Here is a 24,939-nt window from a genome sequence, read left to right on the forward strand (position 1 = left end):
AAAGCTCAAGCAACAAAAGACAGAGCAATATGGCATCTCCAGAACCCAGTTACCCAGGGGCAAGTAGCCCTGGACACCCCACCATAACTGAAATCCAAGAAGATGACCTAACAAGTATGCTCATGAAGATGAAAACAGAGGAAACAAATAAGATTCGTAAAGACATAGAGAAAGATAAACTCAAACAGAATATTGCCATCCGTAAAGAAATAGAGGAAGCTGCAGCCAAACATTTATGGCCTTTAGAAAGGAAATGCTTAAAACACTGAATGAAATGATAGAAACAGAGTTGAAGGAACTAAAAGAAAAACAGGAAAGTACAATCAGACAGGTGAAGGAAGTAAACAAAACAACTCAAGACCTGAAGATAGAATTGGAAAAATTAAAGAAAACACAAATGGAAGAAATAATGGAAAGGAAGAATCTAGGGAAGAAAACAGGAACTACAGAGGTAAGCATAACCAACAGACTACAAGAGATGGAAGAAAGAATCTCAGGTGTAGAAGATACAATGGAAGAAATGGATGTATCTGTCAAAGAAAATGTTAAATCTGAAAAATTCCTGACACAGACCATCCAAGAAATTCAAGACAATATGAAAAGACAAAACCTAAGAATAATAGGTATAGAGGAAAAAGAAGACTCCCTTCTCCAAGGCCCAGAAAATATTTTCAACAAAATCATTGAAGAAAATTTCCCCAAGCTAAAGGAGAGGCCAATTAGAATACATGAAGCCTACAGAACACCCAACAAATTTGACCAGAAAAAAAAATCCTCCCACCACATAATAATCAAAACAGTAAGTATACAGAACAAAGAAAAAATACTAAAAGCTGCAAGGGAAAAAGGCCAAGTAACATATAATGGCAAACCCATTAGAATCACACCTGACTTTTCAACAGAGACTATGAAAGCCAGAAGGGCCTGGACGGATATCATGCAGACCCTAAGAAAACACAGATGTCAGCCCAGGCTACTATACCCCGCAAAACTCTCAGTCCTCATAGATGGAGAAAACAAGATATTCAATGACAAAAACAAATTTCAACAATACCTACAAACAAATCCAGCATTACAGAAGACACTGGAAGGGAAAATACAACCCAAGAAAGCTAGCTACATTCAAGAAAACACAGGAAATAAATAACCTCACTTCAGTAAAACAAAAAGCAACCAAGCACACAACCTGATGACCACAGCCAACATCAAAATCAAGAGATCTAACAGCCACTGGTCATTAATCTCTCTCAACATCAATGGACTCAACTCTCCAATAAAAAGACACAGATTGACAGAATGGATACGTAAACAAAATCCAGCAATCTGTTGCATACAAGAAACACACCTAAGACACAAAGATAGACATTACCTGAGGGTAAAGGGTTGGAAGACGACTTTCCAAGCAAATGGACCCAAGAAGCAAGCAGGAGTAGCCATTCTAATATCTGATAAAATAGACTTTCAACTAAAATTAATCAAAAGAGATGGGGAAGGACACTTCATACTCATCAAGGGAAAATTCCACCAGGAAGACATCACAATCCTGAACATCTATGCCCCAAATACAAGGGCACGCACATTTGTGAAAGAAACATTGATAAAATTTAAACCACATATAGATACACACACATTAATAGTGGGAGACTTCAACACCCCACTCTCAACAAAGGACAGGTCAACCAAACAGAAATTAAACAAAGAAACAATGTCTCTGACAGAGGTCATGAATCAAATGGACCTAACAGACATTTACAGAACTTTACACCCAAACACAAAAGAATTTACCTTCTTCTCAGCACCTTATGGAACCTTCTCCAAAATAGACCACATAGTGGGTCACAAAGCAAGCCTCAACAGATACAAGAAGATTGAAATAATCCCATGTATCTTGTCTGATCACCATGGAATAAAGCTGGACCTCAACAATAACAGAAATAACAAAAAGCCTACACACACATGGAAACTGAACAACTTGTTACTAAATGACAGCTGGGTCAGGGAAGAAATAAAGAAAGAAATTAAAGTCTTTCTAGAAATCAATGAAAATGAAGGCACAACATACCCAAACTTGTGGGACACAATGAAAGCAGTGCTAAGAGGAAAGTTCATAGCACTAAGTGCCTTCAAGAAGAAATTCGAGACAGCTCATTCAAGCACCCTAATGGCTCACTTAAAAACCCTAGAAAAAGAAGAAGCAGACACACCAAGAAGGAGTAGACGGCTGGAAATAATCAAACTCAGGGCTGAAATCAATCAATTGGAAACAAATAAAACAATTCAAAGAATCAATGAAACCAAGAGCTGGTTCTTTGAGAAAATCAACAAGATCGACAAACCCTTAGCCAAACTAACTAAAAGGCTGAGAGACACCACCCAAATCAACAAAATCAGAAATGAAAAGGGGGATATAACTACAGACACTGAGGAAATCCAAACAATCATTAGGACTTACTTCAAAAGTCTATATGTCACAAAATTTGAAAATCTAAATGAAATGGACAATTTTCTTGATCGATTTGACTTACCAAAGCTGAACCAGGACCAGGTAAATCAACTAAATAGACCTATATCCCCCAAAGAAATAGAAGCGGTCATCAAAAGTCTCCCATCCAAAAAAAGCCCAGGACCAGATGGCTTCAGCGCAGAATTCTACCAGACCTTCAAAGAAGAGCTAACACCAATTCTCTTCAAACTATTCCACAAAATAGAAACAGAAGGAATATTACCAAATTCATTCTATGAAGGCACAGTCACCTTGGTACCTAAACCTCACAAAGACTCAACAAAGAAAGAGAATTTCCGGCCAATCTCCCTTATGAACATTGATGCAAAAATACTTAATAAAATACTTGCAAACCGAATCCAAGAACACATCAAAGATATTATCCACTATGACCAAGTAGGCTTCATTCCAGGTATGCAGGGGTGGTTCAATATACGGAAATCCATCAATGTGATCCACCATATTAACAAACTGAAAGAAAAAAACCACATGATAATCTCCCTAGATGCTGAAAAAGCCTTTGACAAAATCCAACATCCATTCATGTTCAAAGTATTGGAGAGATCAGGGATACAAGGCACATATCTAAACATAGTAAAGGCGATATACAGCAAGCCTATAGCCAACATCAAACTGAATGGAGAGAAACTTAAAGCAATCGCACTGAAATCAGGGACAAGACAAGGCTGCCCACTCTCTCCATATCTCTTCAACATAGTGTTGGAAGTCCTTGCTAGAGCAATAAGACAGTTGAAGGAGATCAAGGGGATACAAATTGGAAAGGAAGAAGTCAAATTATCACTATTTGCAGATGATATGATATTATACATGAGTGACCCCAAAAACTCTACCAGGGAACTCCTACAGCTGATAAACACCTTCAGCAAAGTGGCAGGATACAAAATTAACTCAAAAAAATCAGTAGCCCTCCTGTATACAAAAGACAAAAGGGCTGAGAAAGAAATTAAGGAAACAACACCCTTCACAATAGCCACAAATGACATAAGGTACCTCGGAGTAACCCTAACCAAGGAAGTCAAAGACTTGTATGAAAAAAATTTCAAATCTCTGAAGAAAGAATTAGAAGAAGATATGAGAAGATGGAAAGATCTCCCATGCTCATGGCTTGGTAGGATTAACATAGTAAAAATGGCCATCTTACCAAAAGCAATCTACAGATTCAATGCAATGCCCATCAAATTACCAACACAATTCTTTACAGACCTGGAAAGGAAAATTCTCAACTTCATATGGAATAACAAGAAACCCAGAATTGCTAAAACAATCCTCTACAATAAAAGATCTTCTGGAGGTATCTCCATCCCTGATCTTAAGTTGTACTATAGAGCAACAGTTTTAAAAACTGCATGGTACTGGCATAGAAACAGAATGGTGGATCAATGGAACCGAACAGAGGACCCAGAAATAAACCCACACACTTATGGACACCTGATCTTTGACAAAGACGCCAAAACCATACAATGGAAAAAAGATAGCATCTTCAACAAATGGTGCTGGTCTAACTGGATGTCTACAGGTAGAAAAATGAAAATAGATCCATACTTGTCACCCTGCACAAAACTGAAGTTCAAGTGGATCAAAGACCTCAACATAAAACCAGACACATTAAATCGGCTTGAAAAAAAAGTGGGAAATACCCTAGAACTCATTGGCACAGGGGAAAACTTCCTGAACAGAACACCAACAGCACAGGCTCTAAGAGCAACAACCAATAAATGGGACCTCATGAAACTGAAAAGCTTCTGTAAAGCAAAGGACACCGTCATCAAAACAAAGCGACCACCTACAGATTGGGAAAGAATCTTCACCAACCCTTTATCTGACAGAGGACTCATATCCAGTATATATAAAGAACTAAAGAAGCTGAAAAGCAGCAAACCAAGTAATCCACTTAAAAAATGGGGAACAGAGCTAAACAGAGAATTCTCTGTAGAGGAATACCGAATGGCAGAGAAGCACTTAAAGAAATGCTCAACCTCACTAGCCATTAGGGAAATGCAAATCAAAACAACCCTGAGATTTCACCTTACACCCATGAGAATGGCCAAGATCAAAAACTCAAGTGACAACACATGCTGGAGAGGTTGTGGAGAAAGGGGAACCCTTCTCCACTGCTGGTGGGAATGTAAACTTGTACAACCACTCTGGAAATCAATCTGGCGCTTTCTCAGACAACTAGGAATAGCGCTTCCTCAAGATCCAGCCATACCACTCCTGGGCATATATCCAAAAGAGGCTCAAGTACACAAAATGACATTTGCTCAACCATGTTTGTAGCAGCTTTATTTGTAATAGCCAGAAGCTGGAAACAACCCAGATGCCCCTCAACTGAAGAATGGATGCAGAAATTATGGTACATCTACACAATGGAATATTACTCAGCAATGAAAAATAAGGAAATCATGAAATTTGCAGGTAAATGGTGGGATCTGGAAAGGATCATCCTGAGTGAGTTGTCCCAGAAGCAAAAAGACACACATGGTATATACTCACTCATATAGACATACAACATAGGACAAACCCACTAAAACCTGTGCATCTAAAGAAACTAAGCAAGAGAGAGGACCCTAACTAAAACGTCCAATCCCCATCCGGAAAGGCAAAGAGGATGGACATCAGAAGAAGAAGAAAACAGGAAACAACCTAGGAACCTACCACAGAGGGCCTCTGAAAGCCTCTGCCCTTCAGACTATCAAAGCAGATGCTGAGCTGGATGGGCAACTGTTGGGCAGGTGAACGGAATTTTAGGTAAGAACTGGGAAATAGTAAGAGCTGGAGAGGACAGGGTCTCCACAAGGAGAACAACAGAACAAGAAAATTTGAACATAGGGAACTTCCCAGAGACTCATACTCCAACCAAGGACTATTCATGGAAATAACCTAGAACCCCTGCACAGATGTAGCCCAGGGCAGTTCAGAGTCCAATTGGGTTACATAGTAATGTGAAGAGGGACTGCCTCTGACATAATCTGATTGGCCTGCTCTTTGATCACCTCCCTCTGGGGGGGGGGAGCAGCCTTACCATACCACAGTAGAGGACAATACAGCCACTTTTGATGTGAACTGACAGAGTAAGATCAGAAAGGAGAGGAGAACCTCCCCTATTAGTGGACTTGGGGAGTGGCATGCAAGCAGAGGGAGGAGGGAGGGTGGGATTGAGAGGAGAGGAGGGAGGGGCTTATGGGGGATGCAGAATGAATAAAGTGTAATTGATGAAAAATTTAAGAAAAAAGGGAAAAAATAATTTAAGAACCTTAAATGACTTTCAAAATTGGAGGAAAACATGGAGTTAGTCAATTGGCATGGAGCACGTCTCGCCCCTGGGGGCAATGGTCTCCTGAACCTACTCAGACCTCGGACACCACCACTGCTAGTTCTAGAACTGACGCAGGATGTTCCAACGAGGAGTTAAGGCTTCTCATAATATTTCCTATAAGCCCACACCTGTTTGTCTATATCCCCCATTTTTATTCATTATCAGCCAGATAGAGCCAAGTAATTGTGGTAATGATACTTGCTTTTTTGCCCAATGCTGGAATGCTAGTAAATTTAGGTATGCCCTGGTTACTCGCATGCCTCACTGGGTGCCTGTGCCCATTGATGCCCCTCACGCTATGACTCTCTTCAGACAGAAAAGGGATCTTGGAACTACAGCCACCATTGTTACTACCATCTCATTGACGGCTGTTGGAGCTACCACCAGGGCATCAGCCATGAGTCATACTGGGCAGACTGCTCAGACCCTGAATAATCATTTAGCCAATGTAGCTCATGCCTTAGTTGTACATAAAGGAATTAATGCTCAACTAAAAGGAAGCTTGATGGTGTTCAATCAGAGGATTGACCTCTTGCAGGAGCAAATTGATACCCTATGGCAAATCGCTCAACCTGGCTGTCAATGAAAGTATGCTGGACTTTGTGTCACTAGCATACAACATGAGAATTTTTCCTGTGCTGCAAATCTGTCTAACCAATTGTCGAGCTATATTTTAGGTAATTGGACTGGAGAATTCGATACTACGATGGAGCAGCTGAGAGTGGCCATTGTCACAGTAAATTCTACCGGAGTGGACGCAGGACTAGCCACAGGATTATCAACATGGATTGCTGCAGCCATGAATCATCTGAAGGAATGGGCGGGCATGGGAGTGTTAGCAGGCCTTCTGGTGTTGGTCTCCTTGGTTTGCCTGTGGTATATATGCAAGATTAGAGTCTCACAACAGTGTGATGCAGCCATGATCATTCAGGCCTTTACAACCATTGAAGCAGGACATTCTCCCCAAGCATGGTTGGATACCATAAAAAGCTAAAATGATACGCTCAGGATGCGAGGCTAAGCACTGCACTCAGGGTCAGCCGCTTTGGACCCAGAGAAGAGCATGTCTGATTGCATGCGGGTTGATGCCCCAGGTCCCGCCTCTGAGAAAAAGGTATCAGACGGGTCTGATGTTCTTTGGGTGGATGACACCTAAATGAACACCTGTACAAAGTCCCAATTTATTTCTAATATCAGAGATCAGACCTCTACTCTTGCCTGATGCGTCTAAAACAAAAAGGGGGAACTGTAGAGAGCTGCGGAATGCTATGCCTTAAAGATGGAGCTGGTTTCCGCCTTCCACCTTCCCGATGGTGAGTGCTCTCTGTCATGAACAATTCCACATTTGGCTAAGGCTGAGGATCTGGCTTGCTTCCATGTATGTGGACCTATCTGTATTGCCCACGTGGCACGCCTGGGTTGGCTACCCAGAGGCTATTTAAGCTGTGGGCTGGCTTTCCCCGGGGTCCGAGGATTGTTCAATGTTCCTGAATAAACTGCATTGAAAAAATAAATAAATAAAAATAGGACAAAAGTAATGGAGGAATAAAAAAACCACGTTTATAAAAGATAGAACATAAAACAATGCCTGGTCAATGAGGTATTAAAGCTGCACCTCCATGCATTCATGTGCAAGAATGTACCTTGCTGACAGCCAAACCTTGTAACATAAAATAACCTCATTGGTATTAATTTTAGAGTCGTTAAATTGTTTACACTGTTAGAACTTGATTTTGCCTTCTAAAAACTATGATTATGTTCTTTGTCTTCACTCTTTAAAAGGTACTTTATTGTAATATTATGGAAATACAATTGAGAGATTTTAAACTTCTTTTAAAAATTTGAAGGTTTAAAATATTAAAAAGGTTAAAAACACTGCCTTAAAAAAAAAAAAAAAAGAAAATCCCAACCATTCTATTTTATCAAAAGACTCAGGAACCAGATGCTGGGGTGAAAGCCTGATAGCTTAAAGCATCAGAGAAGTCAATCATCCTTCTGAGCTTCCTTCTCAGCTTATGTCCCAATGAAAAAAGCCCAAAGGCGCACTAACTCAGCTGACAGCCCAGGAGAAAAAGCCAAAAAAAACAAAACAACAAAAAAAAAAAAACACCAAGGCCAAAGGCTTGCTAGCTCAAATCTCAAGAAGCCCCAGAAGCCAGGGAGCTAAAGCCCAAGAGCCAGAGAGCTAGAGCTAAAGCTCCTTCTACTTTACATGACGTCTTAAATACTCAACTAAGTCCCTCCCACTCTTTAATCTTTGTCAGCTGGTTTCTTACTCTACCTCTTCAACTACGGTTGAGTTTATTAAATCCTTTGTGTGATGGGGCTGGCATAATCACCCGTTTACAGTAAACAGAAAGTTCTTGGATTAAAAGTGTTATAAGGCTCAACCAAATGAAACAAGAAACAGGGTTTCACAGTTCACTATTTTGGGGTTCACAATGGGAATCAATATCCTGCAACAATATCCAGCACAGCGGTCCAATATTTTGCCACAGGAGGACATCTACCTCATCCCCTCCAGTGCTCAAAAAAAAAGTCACATTACAGTGTAAAGCAGTTGCTGGTGGACTGCTTATATAAGCCAACAGGAAAACATAGTTACCTGCATGCATGACTTGATCCTAAGCCAGTCAAAACTCCAGCATAAGACTGGTAGAGAAGCCAGGGAGCTGAGGCCTGCACAGATTGGAGGAGCTATTGGCAGGCGATGGCTCCTAAGGGAGGAACAGCCACCCTTCTTTGAGGATGTAATCTCTGGTGCACTGCTTAGACCCCAGCAGATGGCCACACATCCGCACGCATATGGGCATCGCTAATTAGACTCAGGGAGTTATTAATCGTAAAAGGGTAGGGCCTGAGGCTGAGAGAGAGATGGGGTGAGGGAAGCTGGAAGAAGGTAGTGCCCTACCTGCACATTATGCACAAAGCACTGGGGTTCCAGCTTTTATTTGTCTTCACTTGGGCTGGGTTAAGAATGCTGCATACTTTTATGCCAATGCTGGTATCATCTGCAAGGAGAGAACCTCAATTTTTAAAAAAATGGCTCCGTAAGATCCAGCTATTGGGCTGGGGAAATGGCTCAGTGATTAAGGGCACTCACTACTCTTCCAGAGGTCCTGAGTTCAATTCCCAGCAACCACATTGTGGCTCACAACCATCTCTTATGTGATCTGAAGTAGTCTTCTGGTGTGCAGGTATATATGCAGATAGAGTAGTCATATATGTAAATATTAAATAAATCTTTTTTTAAATCCAGATGTAAGTCATTTTCTTAATTAGTGATTGGTGGAAGAGGGTCTACCCCATGGGGGATGGTGCCATCCCTAGGCTGATGGTCCTGGGTTTTACAAGAAAGTAGGCTGAGAAAGCCACTAGCCAATAATCAGCATCCCTCCATGGCCTCTGCGTCAGTGCCAACTTCCAGGTTCCAGCCCTGCTTGAGTTCCTGTCCTGTTCTGATTTCCTTCAGTGATGGACTATGCCGTGGAAGTGTAAGCCAAATAAACCCTTTCCTCCTCAACTTGCTTTTGATCATGGTGTTTTAGCACACCAATACTTACCCTAACTAGTATACAAATTGGTACCAGGAGTTGGGTACTGCTGTGGCAGACCTGTCCTTGGTGTTTTGAGGAGAATTGTGGAAGGACTTTGGAACTTTGGGCTAGAAAACCACTGAGCGGTCGAAGCCTGGGAGCATGGAAGCTAAGAGTTGAGAGCATTGCAGACCGGGGTGGGCGGGAGGGCTGGCTTGTGATGTGCCCAGAGGAAAGTCTGAGAATCACTTACAGGCTCTCTCAGGGATGGTACATGTTTGAGTTATGAATCTGTGTTTCTGGTTAGCTGGGACTGAAGAATTGGCTATAACTGACCAGCATCTCTGAGATAAAATCTTCTGGGAAGTGTTTCCTCGGAGTCAGCACACAGAAGCTGTGTTCCACAAGTATCCAAGGTTGTACCTTGTTCTGGCAGATGGACATGGTAATGTGTAAGCATCACTCAGACTGGTATTTGTTTTGAAGGCATCAAGGCTTCAAGAAGAACAGCTGGGGCTTGGCACTGTGAGACCAAGAGAAGCTATTGGAGAAGATGCAGTCTCAGTAGCAGGTGAAGCTCCAGAATTGAAGGGGTCATGCAGGAAAGTTGAGGCTTGGTGCCATGAAGAGAGCTGAGGAGAGGCTATTGGTGAAAGTGCAGCCCAGTTGTAGGACCCCAGCATTTTAGAGATGCCAACATCACGGCTAAAGAACAGCATCATTAGAGTGGAAGCAACCAGAGCTTAGAAGACAATCTATGTGGGGTATAAAGGGTAGAGCTGCAGAACTGACTCAAGCCCATTGGAGAAGTGCAGAAGACTGTGAATAGATCCCAGATATTGGATATTGAGTTATTTACACAATTGGGAGTTTGGTTTTGCTTTGATTTGATTGTGTCTGTGCACTGTTTCTTCTTTCTTGAAATAAGAAAGAAAGCATTGGAGGGGGTGCTGGAGAGATGGCTCAGAGGTTAAGAGCCCCTGCTGCTCCTCCAGAGGTCCTGAGTTCTATTCCTGGCAGTAGTAACTGGGAGTGGGCTTTTTGTTGATGCACACATCTGAGTCATTCTTACTTCTGCATGTAACCTCTTGCCCATATTTCTGTAACTGATAAATTCACTAGTTTGTCAAATTGGTCTTTGGTATAATTATTGCTATTATCTGATCCATAATGTCCTATATGGAATGAGTAGATATTTCTTCACATCTCCTACAAGGAAAAAACAATTTCCACCTCTAACCCCAACTCTAACCCTAACTCCTAACACTGACCTTAATCTCTAGCTACCTGATCCCATACAAGACACTTACCTGTGTGCCATATGTGGGTGTGTGGTTGAAATGAGAAACAGCCTCTGTAGGCTCAGGCACTTGAGCATTTCGTCCTCAATGGGTGCTGTTTGGAGGAGGTTTAGGTGTGCAGCTTCTCTCCAGGAAGCCCTTCACTAAAGTCAGCCTTTGAGAGTTTCAAGCCTGTGCAACTGCTTCCTGCTTGCAATAGAGGATATGGGTTTTCTGCTTCCTGCCCTGGCTACCCTGTTTTCCCACCATGACACCCTCTTTACCTTCTGGAACCAAATAAAGCAAAGTTCCTTTGGTCCTGATGTTTTATCCAGCAACAGGGAAGTAAAACGGTGAATTAAATCCAGGAACACCAGCCTGTGCTGGTGTGCAGGTCACTGGAGCTAGAGATCACTGCTCTGCTCTTGCTGCGCCCCGCGTTCAAGTGCTGGGGTTCACTGTGAGAGTGAGACGCTCCTTCCTCAGGGACCCTGACAGTTTCTGCTTCTAGGAGCTGAGAATTCTTCCCTCAGTCTTTCAAGCTGTGCCCCACCGGCACCTAGAGCCATGTCCCCTCCGGAGAACGGTAGTTTTCTCATTGCACCTGAGCTCTGCTGAGGAGCCGGAGGAAGACTCCAGAAACCCTCAAGACCCAACCCTGACCCTGTAGGTGCTGGGCAGGGTGGCATAGGACAAATCACATCATATAAGCAGGAACTCAGCTTTCATCTCGTGAGGAGTCTGCACAGCCTTTGACTAAGGTTGACGCAGAACTCTAGACAGGCACCCTGACCACAGCAGCCACCAAGAGGAACTGGTCGCTGATCTTAAAGTCCTGGCTTGTGCTTGAGATCTCTGTGGGCTCCTTCGGGCCACCACCGTGAGCCAATGGCTTCTAGGTGCCGCAGCTGTACAGGCAGGAGGTAGTGATTGGCCACAGGCAGTAATAGGTGATAACCAGCCCAGACTGCAGGAAGGGCAAGCGATCACCCATACTTGCAGCCTTGGAGATGTTAAAGTCTGGGGCAGCACCTTTTCAGTCCACTTCATTCAGTTCACAAGCATTAGCGTTAGTAGAGGCAGTGTGAGAACCAGGCAAAAGCAAAGCTGTTCTCATATGGCCGCAAGAACAGGTCTTCAAGTTTAAAATATAAAGTTAGTTTCAGACTGTTCTACAGAAACTGTTAGCTTTCATGGAACAGTTAGAGTTACGCACTTGCCCCTGAAATTAATGTGTTTATTAGGAGACAGTCAACCCAGTGACCTAACCTCCCCTAGGCCTTCACTTTTATGCTCTCGCTGTGTTTGGGGCTGAATGGGCTTGACTTTAAGTAATGTTTCTTTTTCCGCGATATCAATATCTATACATAGGACTGGTAGTGACCTAAGGAAACTTTATAATTCAATCTCTCAAAACCCTGTAAGTCAGGTGGTTTTACTGTCCTCATTCAGATAAAAAAAAAATGGACCAAAAATAATGCTTATTAGATAGTAATACATATGCCTGAAACCATTAAGCCACACACACACACACACACACACACACACACACACCACATCTTCTACCCTCTTTGAGAAGATTAAGAATTAGAAATGCATCAGGCTGTAGTGTGGAATTCTACAGATATTTTCCTAATCACACTGTGATGACTTGTTCAACATCTCCTGCACATCTACCTTTGTGCACAGGTACATCTACCTAGCACTGTGGGCCACACAAAGATGAAAGAATCATGGGGCCATGGCCTCTAGGGGCTTTCACTTGGAATGGTGGGATAAACCCGAGTCAGTTAATATCAGGCAAGAAGGAGTGTTGACTGTCGTCCTGGCTAGCCTTCTGTGTCTGCATGGAACCATTGGTATTAGCCTCGGGGCTCTTCAGGAAATAGGAAGAGTGATAGTTTTAAATTGTCTTATGGAAACTGACCTTTAAAAGGTGCTTATGTGTGTGTCTAAAAGTAAAAAAATATGTGTAGTAAGAATACTGGAGAGGTAAAAGTTTGCATCTACTTGTTTTCATCCCCAAGCAAGTGATTAAATATTTAATATTTTTTGGACCATACATGGGTTTCACTTCTGTAATCCCAGTGATTGGAGCATCATTGTGAGTGAGAGCCCTGCCTGAGCTACAGAGTGAGGTCTGCCTGGTATATAATAAGACACTGACTCAGAACAACAGCATCCTATTGCTTTTCTTCTGAGTTTGTTAGCCTATAAAACATTGAAGGAGATGCCTGGAAAACTTCCTGTCACCTTTCCTCTCCTCTTCTTCCTCTTCTTCCTTCTTTTCCTTTTCCTTTCTCATGACAATTAAAGAGTTAAATTATCATTTTAGTTTATTATAGAAAGTGAAATGTTATGGGTTGAAAGAGAACTGTTATGCTCAGATTCCTTTTGCTTTTACTTTATTATATGAACACCTACCTCCATCGCATTAATTGTTCCATGGCTCTTAGAACTAAAACTTAAATCAAATTATTATTGTTAAAAAAGGTTCCATTACTTTACAAAACAGAACAAAATTTCTCAAGCTTCTAAGGTTCGTGTGGAAATTGTGTCCTGCACCCCATGGCCTGGGTTGAACTTTTGGTGTTTTGGTATCATAATTTATAAAACTAATTAAATCAGAAGGTATATACATGGATCATGTCTCCGGTGATATAATTTGTTGTAGTTCAAGTTATCCATTAAGTAAGTATACATATTCCCCACAAATATTACTGTTTCTTATCTGGCCTTAGGAATAGAAAGTAAATGTGTCATTATACTGAACAGAAAAGAGTAGCTTTGGCTTCCAAATCCTGAGGGTGCTCTCGTGGCTTTAAACGCAAGGTGGCAGACATTCACAATTCCAGACTTGGGCTGTGAGGTAGAGAGGCTTCTTGCTGGCAGCATTGAAGAGTTAAGTCAATTAACATGATGCTTTGGCCAGCTGTGGGTCTCTATATTAATCATCGTTTACTGAAAATGGAGGCTTCTCAGATAAGAACTGAGAGGTGTATTAATCTATGGGCAAAATGATATGTCATTATGAGTCAATTTAATATTAAGTCCATTGAACAAAATGATAGTGGTAGATTCTCCCCTTTGGCCTTTGACAAGTCTAGCCACAGGTTCTTGGTCTAATGCATGGATTTCAGCCCTGTGTGTTGTACATAAATCCAATCAGAAAGTGGTTGGTGTAGACAGCACAGCAGACAGCTGTAGGGCTCTCAGCAATTCCAGTGTCAATGCAGTTTTGTCTTACAAATACACTCAGCTTATCCACAGGAACATTCCTTATAATGTGCTAATATAATGGTTAAACAGACATCTCAGCAAGCAGGGAGCAGGTATTTGGGCAGAAGTGCTACTGCAGGGTTCCACTGGGGAATCTTCTCTGGTGAGAATGCTTCAGAAGCCTGCAGGATCTACCCACGTCTGTCATGAAGTCCTTCAGCTGTGGCAGGTGGGAGGCTGGCACTGATGGAGGTCCCTGAGAGAGCTGACCAGCAGCTATCTTTATCAAGCAGGACTGTGTGGACCCAATGATGGTGCTGGGGGTTCAGAGGTCACTTTGGCCAGGGCCACACAGAGTCTCTAGTGCTCTTGCTGATGGGTATCAACACTAGATTGGCTAGAGAAGCTGTGTCTCAGGAGGATGGCAGTGCGAGCCTAGACACCATTCTCAAAGTTCTAATTTCTGTATCGTTTCATTGGGTGACCAGGGCTCACAGCTTTGGCTGGTTCACTAGTATCAACACCACCTTGGGGTTGGTTCATATGCATATCAAGGGCAGTCCTGGTTTAGATTCATAGCCAAGTTGCCAGGTATCCCATCAAGGGCTTGCCTCTGAGGCCTAGATCTCACCAGAGATGCCCAGTGGCAAGCTCACACTTCATATTATTTCAAGCCACATAATACGACTTTTTAAGTTACACAAAAATGGCTTCTCAGTTACACAAAATGTCTTTTTTACTTAGGTTCCTAACAGTTGCTTCCTCCCTGACATTCATTTTGTAGCATGGGTGTCTTGCCAGGCCAGTTGTTACTGCAGCTCATACAGTTCACAGTTGGGTAAAACTGATGATTGCTTTTCTCCTCCAGTATTGGGCATAGCACCTTCCAGCACCATGAAAGCTAGCCAGTAGGGCTGAAGTTTTCAGATCAGTACCAGCTTGATTCTCCAAGTTCTAGGACTCAAGTATGTGGTGTCAAGTTCTGGAGGGTAGTCCATAGCATTACCCACAGCATGTAATGTCTAGGGTCTATGGGACCCTAAAAGTCAACAGCTCCAAAAGAAGAGGAAACCCATTCCTGGCACTGGAATTTTTTATCTACTGGTCCATGATATCTGTAAGAGCATGGTTTGTGTTGTCAGCTGAGGATCGGGAGTCACCTGGAGACAAGCCTATAGGCTTGCCAGTCAGAGATTATTTAGCCTCCAGAGTAGGCTGTGAGGGGTTATGTTGATTAAATTAACTGAAGTGGAAAGAACCACATTAAAAATGAGCAGCCCCATTCCTGGGCTTGGGTCCCTGGGTATAAAATGGAAAGATTGATCAGAGCACAAGTATGCAGTACTCCTTACCTCCTGATGTACATGCCATTTGACCAAAACCTGCTGATTTGACTTTCCCACCATGATATACACCATGTTCAACTATGAGCTGGAATTCATGCTTTCTCCCTTAAGTACATGTTAGAGCAGAGATGATTGAGATCGAATAAAAGGCATTGTTTCCTTCCCTAGCGCTAGAGGGTTTAAAAGGCAAAATTAAAAGAAAACCAAAACGATTGGAGATCAAATGTCCCATGCTGTCTTGTTTGGAGCCAACATGAGCTGTGGGCCCCAGGCATGTCTGGCATTTGAATGCATGTACTATTCATGAGACTGCATTTTGCTCAGAGACCCTGCTACCCAGAACTCAGCTCTTGCTTTCCGATGCCCAGTCCCATTCTCTCACCTGCTTAAAGACATTTCTCTTGTCATCAGGAGAAATGGTTTTCTTGGAGTGAGTTCTACGTGTATCAAGGCAAGATTCAGGGGATACACACCGCCAGTTAGAAATTTCAGAAGATCTATAAATGTTACTTGAAGCCACTTATGTATACTTTGCAAAGCTTCAGTTCCTGATGAACCAGGCAAGACTTTAACTTATGTCCCTTCCTGGAAGGTCTTTCCAAATGTTTTCTGCTAAGTACAAGGAAAATCTGTTTCTCTGGGTACTGTTTATTTTGCAAATAGTAAGCACTGTAAAGGAGATCAAACTGTGGGGACAGAAAGAAGAACCTGAACTTTAACAGTTTCTACCACATACTGTAGTATAAGAACAGTTTTTCTCTAAACCTTAGTTAGAATGTTGATGCAACCTAACCCACAGGAAGGGAAAAGTAGAGTGAGGCACACATGCAAGGAGCTACTGTGGCCTGACACATTGTACATGACCAGGAAAGACTTGCCACTCTGTTACTGGCTGTGACTGTCTACAGAAAGGAGAGACGTTGGATTCTGACTGTGATGTCAGCCACTGCTGAAACTCCTCGCTCTGATCACCTTTAGAAACCATTATTTGAATTATTATTGTATATAATATATTTTCCCAGCACTGAGAATCAAACTCATGCATTCTGGGTAAAAACTCACTCTGAGTTACATTCCTAGTCTTTTGTTAGTGTTTGCTTCTTTATTTTCAACTTTGGGACAGGGTCTCACTCTGTAGCTCAGGCTGACTCGATCTTGGGGCTCTCTCCTCCTCAGCCTCCCAAGGGCCTGAAATTAGAGTCAGAGATCACTATCCATAAGATTAAAAATAACATTCTAAAACTTTTGGTGAAATCCCCTTTATTAAAAACAGATTATTTTCTTATACAATATATTCTGTTTCTCTTCCCTTTACTCCTCCCAGTTCCTTATGACCTCACTCTATTCTGGATCTACTCCCTTCCTGTCTCATTTTAAAAGAATAGGCTTCTAAGAGATAACAACAAGATATAACAAGATAAAATATAGTAAAATAAAACAAAACCCATCACATCAAAGTTAAACAAGAGCAAGCCAACAAAAGGAAAAGAGCCTAAGAAAAGGCACAAGAATCAGAAACCCACTCATTCACACACTCACAAGTCCCATAAAAACAATAAACTGAAAGCTAAAATATATGTGCACAGGACCTGGTGCCGACCCACATAGGCCTTGTGCTTGCTGCTTCAGTCTCTGTGAATTCTTTTCATGTTTTTTGTTTTGTTTTGTTTTTTAGTTTTTTGTTTTGGTTTTTTGGTTTTTTGGTTTGTTGTTTTGTTTTGTTTTGTTTTGTTTTTTGAGACAGGTGTAGCCTTGACTATCCTGGGCTCGTTTTGTAGACCAGATTAGCCTGGAACTCATAGAGTCCTGCCTGCCTCCCCGAGTGCTGGAATTACAGGCATGCCCCACCGCACAGACTCCTCTGTAAATTTTTATAAGCTTTGCTCAGTGATTTAGAGGGCCTTGTTCTCTTGGTGTCCTCCATCCCCTCTACACTTCTTCTGCCTCCTCTTCTGTGTGGTTCCCTGAGCTCTGACATGAGGGATTCAATGGAGACATCCCATTTAAGTTGTATCTTCTCTCTCTACGTATAATGTCTGGCTGTGGGTCTCTGTATTTGCTCCCAGCTGCTGCAAGAGAGGGTTTTTTTTTTTTATAATAGCTGAGTAAGTTACTGATCTATGAGTATAGCAGAATAATACTACAAGTCATTTACCACTACTTTTTTTTTTTTTTAAGACAGATAGTATTTGGTTTTCCCCTAGTCTGGGCTATCTAGTCTCTAGTTCTTAGTCACCCAACAGTTTCAGGTATGGGTTCCATCTTATGGAGTGGTCCTAAAGTCAAATCTGACATTGGTTAGTTACTCCCACAAGCTTTGTGCCACTATTGTCCTAGGATACTTTGCAGGAAGCACAGCATTGTGCATCAAAGGTTTGTGGCTGGGTTGGTGTGTTTCTCTTTTGGTAGCATGCAGAGTACCTTCCCATACAAAACACCCTAGAACATAGGGGTGAAGGTTCTATGTAGGCACCGGCTTGACTCCTCCACGTTCAGTGAATCATGTAGGTGCTGTCTTCAGCAATGGAGCCTTGCTGTTGGTGGAATTCTTTAATCTTGAGTCTAATATACACTGCCTTCTTGGTATAACTTTTCATTCCCATCAGTCTCGCAAGCTGGAAGAAATGGAGAAGTACTTGGATCTAATTTGTTACATCTTCATCAAGTACAAAACTTTGTGAGATGAAGAGGTAGAATAGGGAAAGTTTAATCAATACTTTTGAAGTTACTACTTGGGAGTATAAAGTCACAGTGGAACGTTGCATGGCCAGGTGACTGCGGAGAGCAATTCTGTAGGCTGCACCTCAAAATACAAGAAAAATTGTTTTGAGTGTGTTACAATAAAAGAGTAATGTTTTTAAGAGCTAGATGTGTTTAACCTGACTGTACCATGTGTATCTCTCCTGAGAAATATTACTTGGTACTCTGTTGATATTTGCAATTTTTCTATTTTTATGTACCAGTTAACATTCTTTATTAAAAAAAAATAGTGGGGCGGGGCAGATACTTGTTGCCATGAATCTCCACTTCTCTGATCTTTCCCTGGTGTCTGGGCATGAAAGTGTGATGAGACAGAGGTCAGAAAGTTGAAGTTTTCTGAGGAGGTAAGCCAGGGCCTGAGTCATTTTCGTTTGCTATTAAAATTCTCATCCACCTTGGGCTTGCTCCTTTCAACTCGTCCGCAGTTGACCTCAAGCTCTGTGCGTGGGGGATCCTGTGTCTCTGCTCTAACGTGCACTCATGATGCAGCAGAAATACACTGCTGTTGATACTGCAGAAGGAGCTGGCAGCACATAGCCCAGTTTTTGTAAATTACTCAGCCTGCTTCACTTTCTCCTCGGCATAAGTCCCAACTCCTCATTCCTGGTTAATGAGGGGCAGGGTGAGCCAACCCCACAAGTCTAACTCTGTATCCATTTCATCACTAAATTCTAACAAACTTGGTCATGAGAATTGTCCTCTCGCTGGAGATTTGAAGACAGCACACAGAGCTCATTTTGACCAGTGACTCAAAGGAGAAGGTATGTTTGGGGTATGTGTAATATTTAGGATGAAGCTATATGAACATGTATGTACCTACCTGTTAAGGGTAGCTATAATACAAAAAACAAACAAACAAACCAAAAGAAAAAAAAAAACTAGATGAAGACTATGGTACCCTACAGTGGTCATGTATTGGCTTGTTTGCTCGGCATGCCTTCTTACACCCAATAGCGGAATGACTCTCACGGGGCTATGTCCTTCCACATCAATCATCAGTCGACAACATGCCCGTATAGTCCTGCCTATAAGGAATCTGATGAACATATTCTTGCCTGAATCCACACTTCCCGGACAACTCTAGCTTGTGTCAATTTGACAGAAAATAACCACGAAAGATCCGAACATTTTGTAAACAAACAAGTGAGGCTAAGAACTAACAATTGATAGAATATCTCAAAAATTCAGATGGGCAATTAATTGCAAAGAACCTGTGGCATTCTAGAAAGCTATAAGGATAACAGTATTTTAACAGCCCTTTGTGAGAAGAAAACAGGACTCAGAAGATCTCAAATATCGATAGCTACTTCTGGGTTGTATATGAGGTTACCTAATATTTTGTCAGTATGTTCCCAGTTAGCTATAGGTGCTTCTTTAATTATAGTACACACTTTACCTGATAGGATATGAGACCCTCTAACAATTGTCCCAGATACCTTAGAAGCTGCTTCAACTAGCAGTGCTAGAATTGTGACAACTTTTGAGCAGAATATCTACTCTGATGCAAAAACATCTTTGAAAAAATAGACTCAGGCCTCAATTCTGTCCCTAGACAGAGTCAACACCCTAAGGATAAGGCCTTGCTTCCTGAAACAAATAACATGAAAGATTTTTAAAGACTGAGTTTTCTATGAGAGCCTGTTTCATGTGATTAAAGGCCTATTCCAGCTGACCATCTGCCTTAGTTACATTCCTATTGCTCTTATCACATGATGACGTAAGCAACTTATACAAGGGAGGGTTTATTTGGCTTATAGTTCCAAAGAGTCATGGTGGGAAGACATGGCAGCAAGCAGCAGGCATGGCAGCTTCAGTGGAAGTTGAAAACTCACATCTTGAACTGCAAGTACCAACAGAGAGCATGAACCCAAAATGAAATGAGCTTTTAAACTCTCAAACTCCCACCTCCAGTGACCTGCTTCCTCTAACAAGGCCACACCTCTTAACCTCCTCTAATAGCACCATCAATTGGGGACTAAGTAAATGTTCAAATGCCTGAGACTATGGGGAACATCTCATTCAAACCATCCCACTTAGGGACTCAGAGGGGGCCCTGGATGCCCTCACTGAAAAAAAAAAAGAAAGAAAGAAAGAAAAGAAGAAAGAAAAGAAAAATGAAACACAGAGCCTGAACTATTGTGCTGTTAATTTTAGAGGGAAGAATACTTGCTTTTTATATGAATGGCCTTGGCTCTTTTGTTTGAAATCACCACTCCACTTAAAAGTCCATGCCATGAAGTGCCCTTACCACCTCACCCTTCTTTGGCTGCAACGCTCCAGAGAATGTCTTATTACTAAGAAATTATCTCCATAGCCAAAGTGAAAAGACTGCCTATAGTAAATGAACAGCAAGAATATGAGGGAAGTTAGGGTGTAATAAAAAAGAAATAAATAAAATAGATAATTAAATATAAGTCTTGAGGAGAATAATAACCTTTTGCTTTAGTCTGACTTGAATCTTTAGTATCCTGCGAGTTCAGACAGGGAGGATAAGACAGTGCTCTTCTGGCATTTTGAACTCTCATTGCTTGTGTCTCACACTTTAACCTTTGGTTCCATTGGAATAAAGCCCCAGATTTCATCCCCTTGTTTACATTATGATTTTTCCTGTAGACAAAAAGTAAGCTTGGAGGCACTGGACAATATCAGCCTTTAAAACTATAAGCACTAAGATGAGCAGGAAATGAAGAGGTCAGCATTAGCTTTACAACCTTTCTTCTTCTCCCATACCTAGAACCTATGTGCAGGGTGGAGGTGAGGGTCTTTGGAGAACTTGTCTTGTGTGTGAGGAAGGGGCATGAAAGAGCCACAATAGTTCTCATGCTGGTGTCCCATCTAAGTTTCCGTTTTCTATGATCCTGGCAAACATCTGTAGATTAAGGGAAAGAAGAAAGAAAAGAAGAACAGAGAACTGGAATTGACCCGTCCCACAGGTCTGTCACTGGAGATCCTGAATGGGGGAGTGGGAATAAAAAAGGGAACAAGGGCGCGAGAAATGAAGACCAAGACAGTATCTCTGATCAAAGTCTCCATTTATTATTTTTAGTATATCCTTTATATTGGCAGGGTGAAAGGAATGTAATTGCCTTTGGCAGGATTACTAAGTGACTAGAAATCACAGGATGGCCCACCAAGATGTGCTAATAATAGTAATTTGGAAAGTTCCTCAGAAGAGTTACTTAGGAAGCCCTGAGGGAGAGGAGGATTTAAGGTATTTCAGGAAGATGATCTTATCGAAAGCCCCAGGTCAGCCAGGAATGCACTATTGTATCCGGGCAGTAGTCCGGTCAAGCCAGATGCCAAAATTCAGGGGGCAGCAAGGTGCCAGAAGGCCCCCGACACTGAATGTGTGAATGAATCCCAATGTCACAGTATAGTGACAATAACACCAACAAAGTTAGGCAGTTGTGTGGGCACTGTCTTCTTGGCAAGTCATGTGATTACTCTCTCCCTGTGGTAAGGACAGCTCTACAGTTGAACGGGCCCATTCACCATTCACCATCAGGACACAAGTTCCCATGGTATCCCTTCAGTTCACACCATCAGGACATGAGTTCCCATGGGATCCCTGCAGCTCACACCACAGGACATGAGTTCTCACGGGATTCTTGCAGCTCACAGTTATCAGAAGCTGACCCTCTATCTTGCCTACATTTCTCAGAGGGTCCAGGCACACTGTATTCTCCTAACCATGGGTGCTACAAGCCTAGAAGAGGAGAGAAAAGAGAGATATTGGATCTGATTTCCCTAGGCCACAATCAATCCTCTTTAGAAATCTACCCCTCATTTCCAAGGGCTCAAGAAAAGGAAGAATCTTAGCGCACTTGTTGCCCATGCTGAGAGAAAGAAAGCTTCAGACACATCGCATGTTTGCAGTTCTCCTGGCTTTCTCACCAAAATGTCATAGGCATGGCTTTGAGCCTGGAGAGAAGGCTACTGGATTCTCCAGGAGTTTGTGCCTCTTTACAATGAGACATACAAATAGTTATAAGAAGGTAATTTATTAAGTAAGAAATGCAGATGGCTGGAACCCAAATGAGATGAGAGCCATGACCCAGCTTCAAGACAAGAAGGGCCAGGCTCCTCATGACATCTTATGCCTTATTTGCATACATCTGAGGCTTATAACTGAGATTTCTCCACTTGGCTGTGCCCCGTCTCTCAGATGTTTTCTACCAACATATTTGAAAATTTCTTGATTTATGACTTTCTTTGTTCTGTTACTATAAAACTCCATGAAATGACTTGCACGTTGGAACATGGAACTTAAGGTAAGCTAAATCTGTGTTCCTGAGTCATGGTCACTCATATTTGGCTCCAGAGCAAATCATCTTTTTCTTTGAAGTGAGAGCTGTATGTATTTTGCAGTGACAGTTGTGCCACAATGTGGTGCTCCAAGAATAATCCACTTCTTATCAGAGGAGTCACCATGGGCAGGAAAGGTGCTGGCATGGACCTTTTGATGCCAAGCTCTCTGGCATTAGTTGCTCAGGTGGAGTGCCGAGGTCCTTTCAGGGCTCTCTCAGACCTGCCTTGGTTTGATCCCTGCTCTGTTTCTCTATTTTGAGCTGGTTGTTTAAGGATTCTATTTGGTAGATATCTTTCTGGTTTGAGTTTACTTTTAGAGTATTTGCTTTAAGCTATGCAATAGGGTTGTTTGCTTCGGAAACATTTTTGTCAGACCTTTGGCTTGTTTTTTTGTTTGGCAGTTTGCTTGCTTTCGTAACTCTAAAGGCATTCCAGCTTCAGGCTACTTGTGTTCAGGGTTTCCTCACTCTTAGACTTTTGAAGTCACTTGATTTCTGTTTAGTTTTTTTTTTTAGTTTGTCTTGTTTATTTGTTTGTTTGCCTTTGAAATGTTTTGATTTATTACCAGTTGGCCTTTGCCTCTGACACTCCTCCTCAAATAATCAATTCTGTATTTCTCTGTGGCTTCCCTTGTTTATTGCAATCTTGCCAAGACTTTAGCTTAGGAATGTTGTGAATTCTTGATGATAAACACAGTACTTGCTGCTCTTAGGTAAACCCAACAAATATACCCTATTCTTAGATCAAAAGGAGTCTTATTGGTTCATTCCAAAAGACACATATAAGAGTTCGATCCCCTTCATGTTTCCATAAGCATGTAGGGTCATCCTGAGACCCAGTAGGAGAAGACAGTCTTAAGGTGAAAACTGGAAAAAGTCAATCCCAAACCTGACCCATAGCTGGGTCACTTCCCATAGCTGGCACAGAGCAGCTTGCACACTCTCAGAGGGAAAAATGAGAAGCAAGGTTTTCAAAAAGGAGGAAGTGTTTAGAGATTAAGCACCCCCACTCCTGGGGTGCTTTGTGTGGTGATTAGAGAGGCTGACTTTATTACCACTCTGTAGCACAGCTTGAAATCCAGGAAGGCAATACCTCTAGAAGATCTTTAATTGTTCATGATTGTTTCAGTATGCTGGGTTTTTTCTTTGTACATATGACATGGAGTACTATCAAGGTCTGTAAAGAACTGTGTTGAAATTTTGATGGGGATTGTGTTGAATCTATAATTTACTTTTAGCAAGATGTCCATTTTTACTGTGTTAATCCTTGAACATGGGGGAGCCTTCCATCTTCTAATATCTGATTTCAATTTCTTTCTTCTATTGGCATAAAAACAGACATATTTATCAGTACAATCAAACTGAAGACACAAACAGTAATCCACACTTATGGACATCTTTTTTTTTTTTTAAAAAAAAAGAAGCCAAAAATGCATAATGGAAAAAAGAAAGCATCTTCAACAAATGGTGCTGGTTTAACTGGATGTCTGCATTTAGAGAAATGAAAAATAGATACATATCTATCATCCTGCACAGAACTCAAGTCCAAGTGGATCAAAGACCTCAACATAAAACCGGTTACACTGAACCTGATAGAAAAGAAAGTGTAGAATAACCTTGAACACACTGGCACAGGAGACACAGCTTTCTGGACAGAACAACCACAGCTCAGGCACTAAGATCAACAGCTAACAAATGGGACCTCATGAAACTAAAAAGCTTCTGTAAGGCAAAGGACACCATCAAATGGACAAAATGACAGCCTACAGAATGAGAAAATATTTTCACCAACTCCACATCTGACAGAGCACTAATATCCAAAATATATAAGGAACTCAAGAAACTAGAAATCAATAAACCAAATAATCCAATTTAAAAATGGAATTTAAAGAGAAATTCTCAATACGGAATCTCAAATAGCTGTGAAACACTTAAATAAATGTTCAACATCCATAGTAACCAGAAAAATGCAAATCCAAACTACTTTGGGATTTCATCGTACCCCTGTCAGGATGGTTAAGATCAAATACACAAGTGACAGCTCATGCTGATGAGGATGTGAAGCAAGGGGTACATCCCGTCATTGCTGGTAGGAGTTTAAACTTGTACGACGACTATGGAAATCAATATGATAATTGCCAAAATTGAGAATCAATGCACCTCAAGACCCAGCTACCCACTCTTGGGCTTATACCCACGATGCTCTATTCAACCACAAGGACAGGATGTTTGTTCAACTATGTTCAGAGCGACTTTATTCATAATAGGCAGAAACTGGAAACAAGCCCCTCAACCAAAGAATGAATAAAGAAAATGTGTTCACCTGGGCATACCTGAAAGATGCTCCATCATACAACAAGGACATTTGCCAACCATGTTCAGAGCAGCTTTATTAGTTATAGCCAGAAACTGTAAACAACCTAGATGTCCCTCAACAGAAGAATTGATAAAGAAACTGGGGTACATTTACACAATGGAATATTACTCAGCTATTCAAAACAAGGAGATCATGAAATTTGCAGGCAAAATATATAATGGAACTAGAAAAGATCATCCTGAGTGAGGTAACACAGACCCAGAAAGACACACATGGTATATACTCACTTTTAAGCGGATTTTAATTGTATAGTACAGGATAGACATACTACAAT

This window comes from Meriones unguiculatus, chromosome 9 (assembly GCF_030254825.1).
Source record: "Meriones unguiculatus strain TT.TT164.6M chromosome 9, Bangor_MerUng_6.1, whole genome shotgun sequence".
NCBI lineage: Eukaryota > Metazoa > Chordata > Mammalia > Rodentia > Muridae > Meriones > Meriones unguiculatus.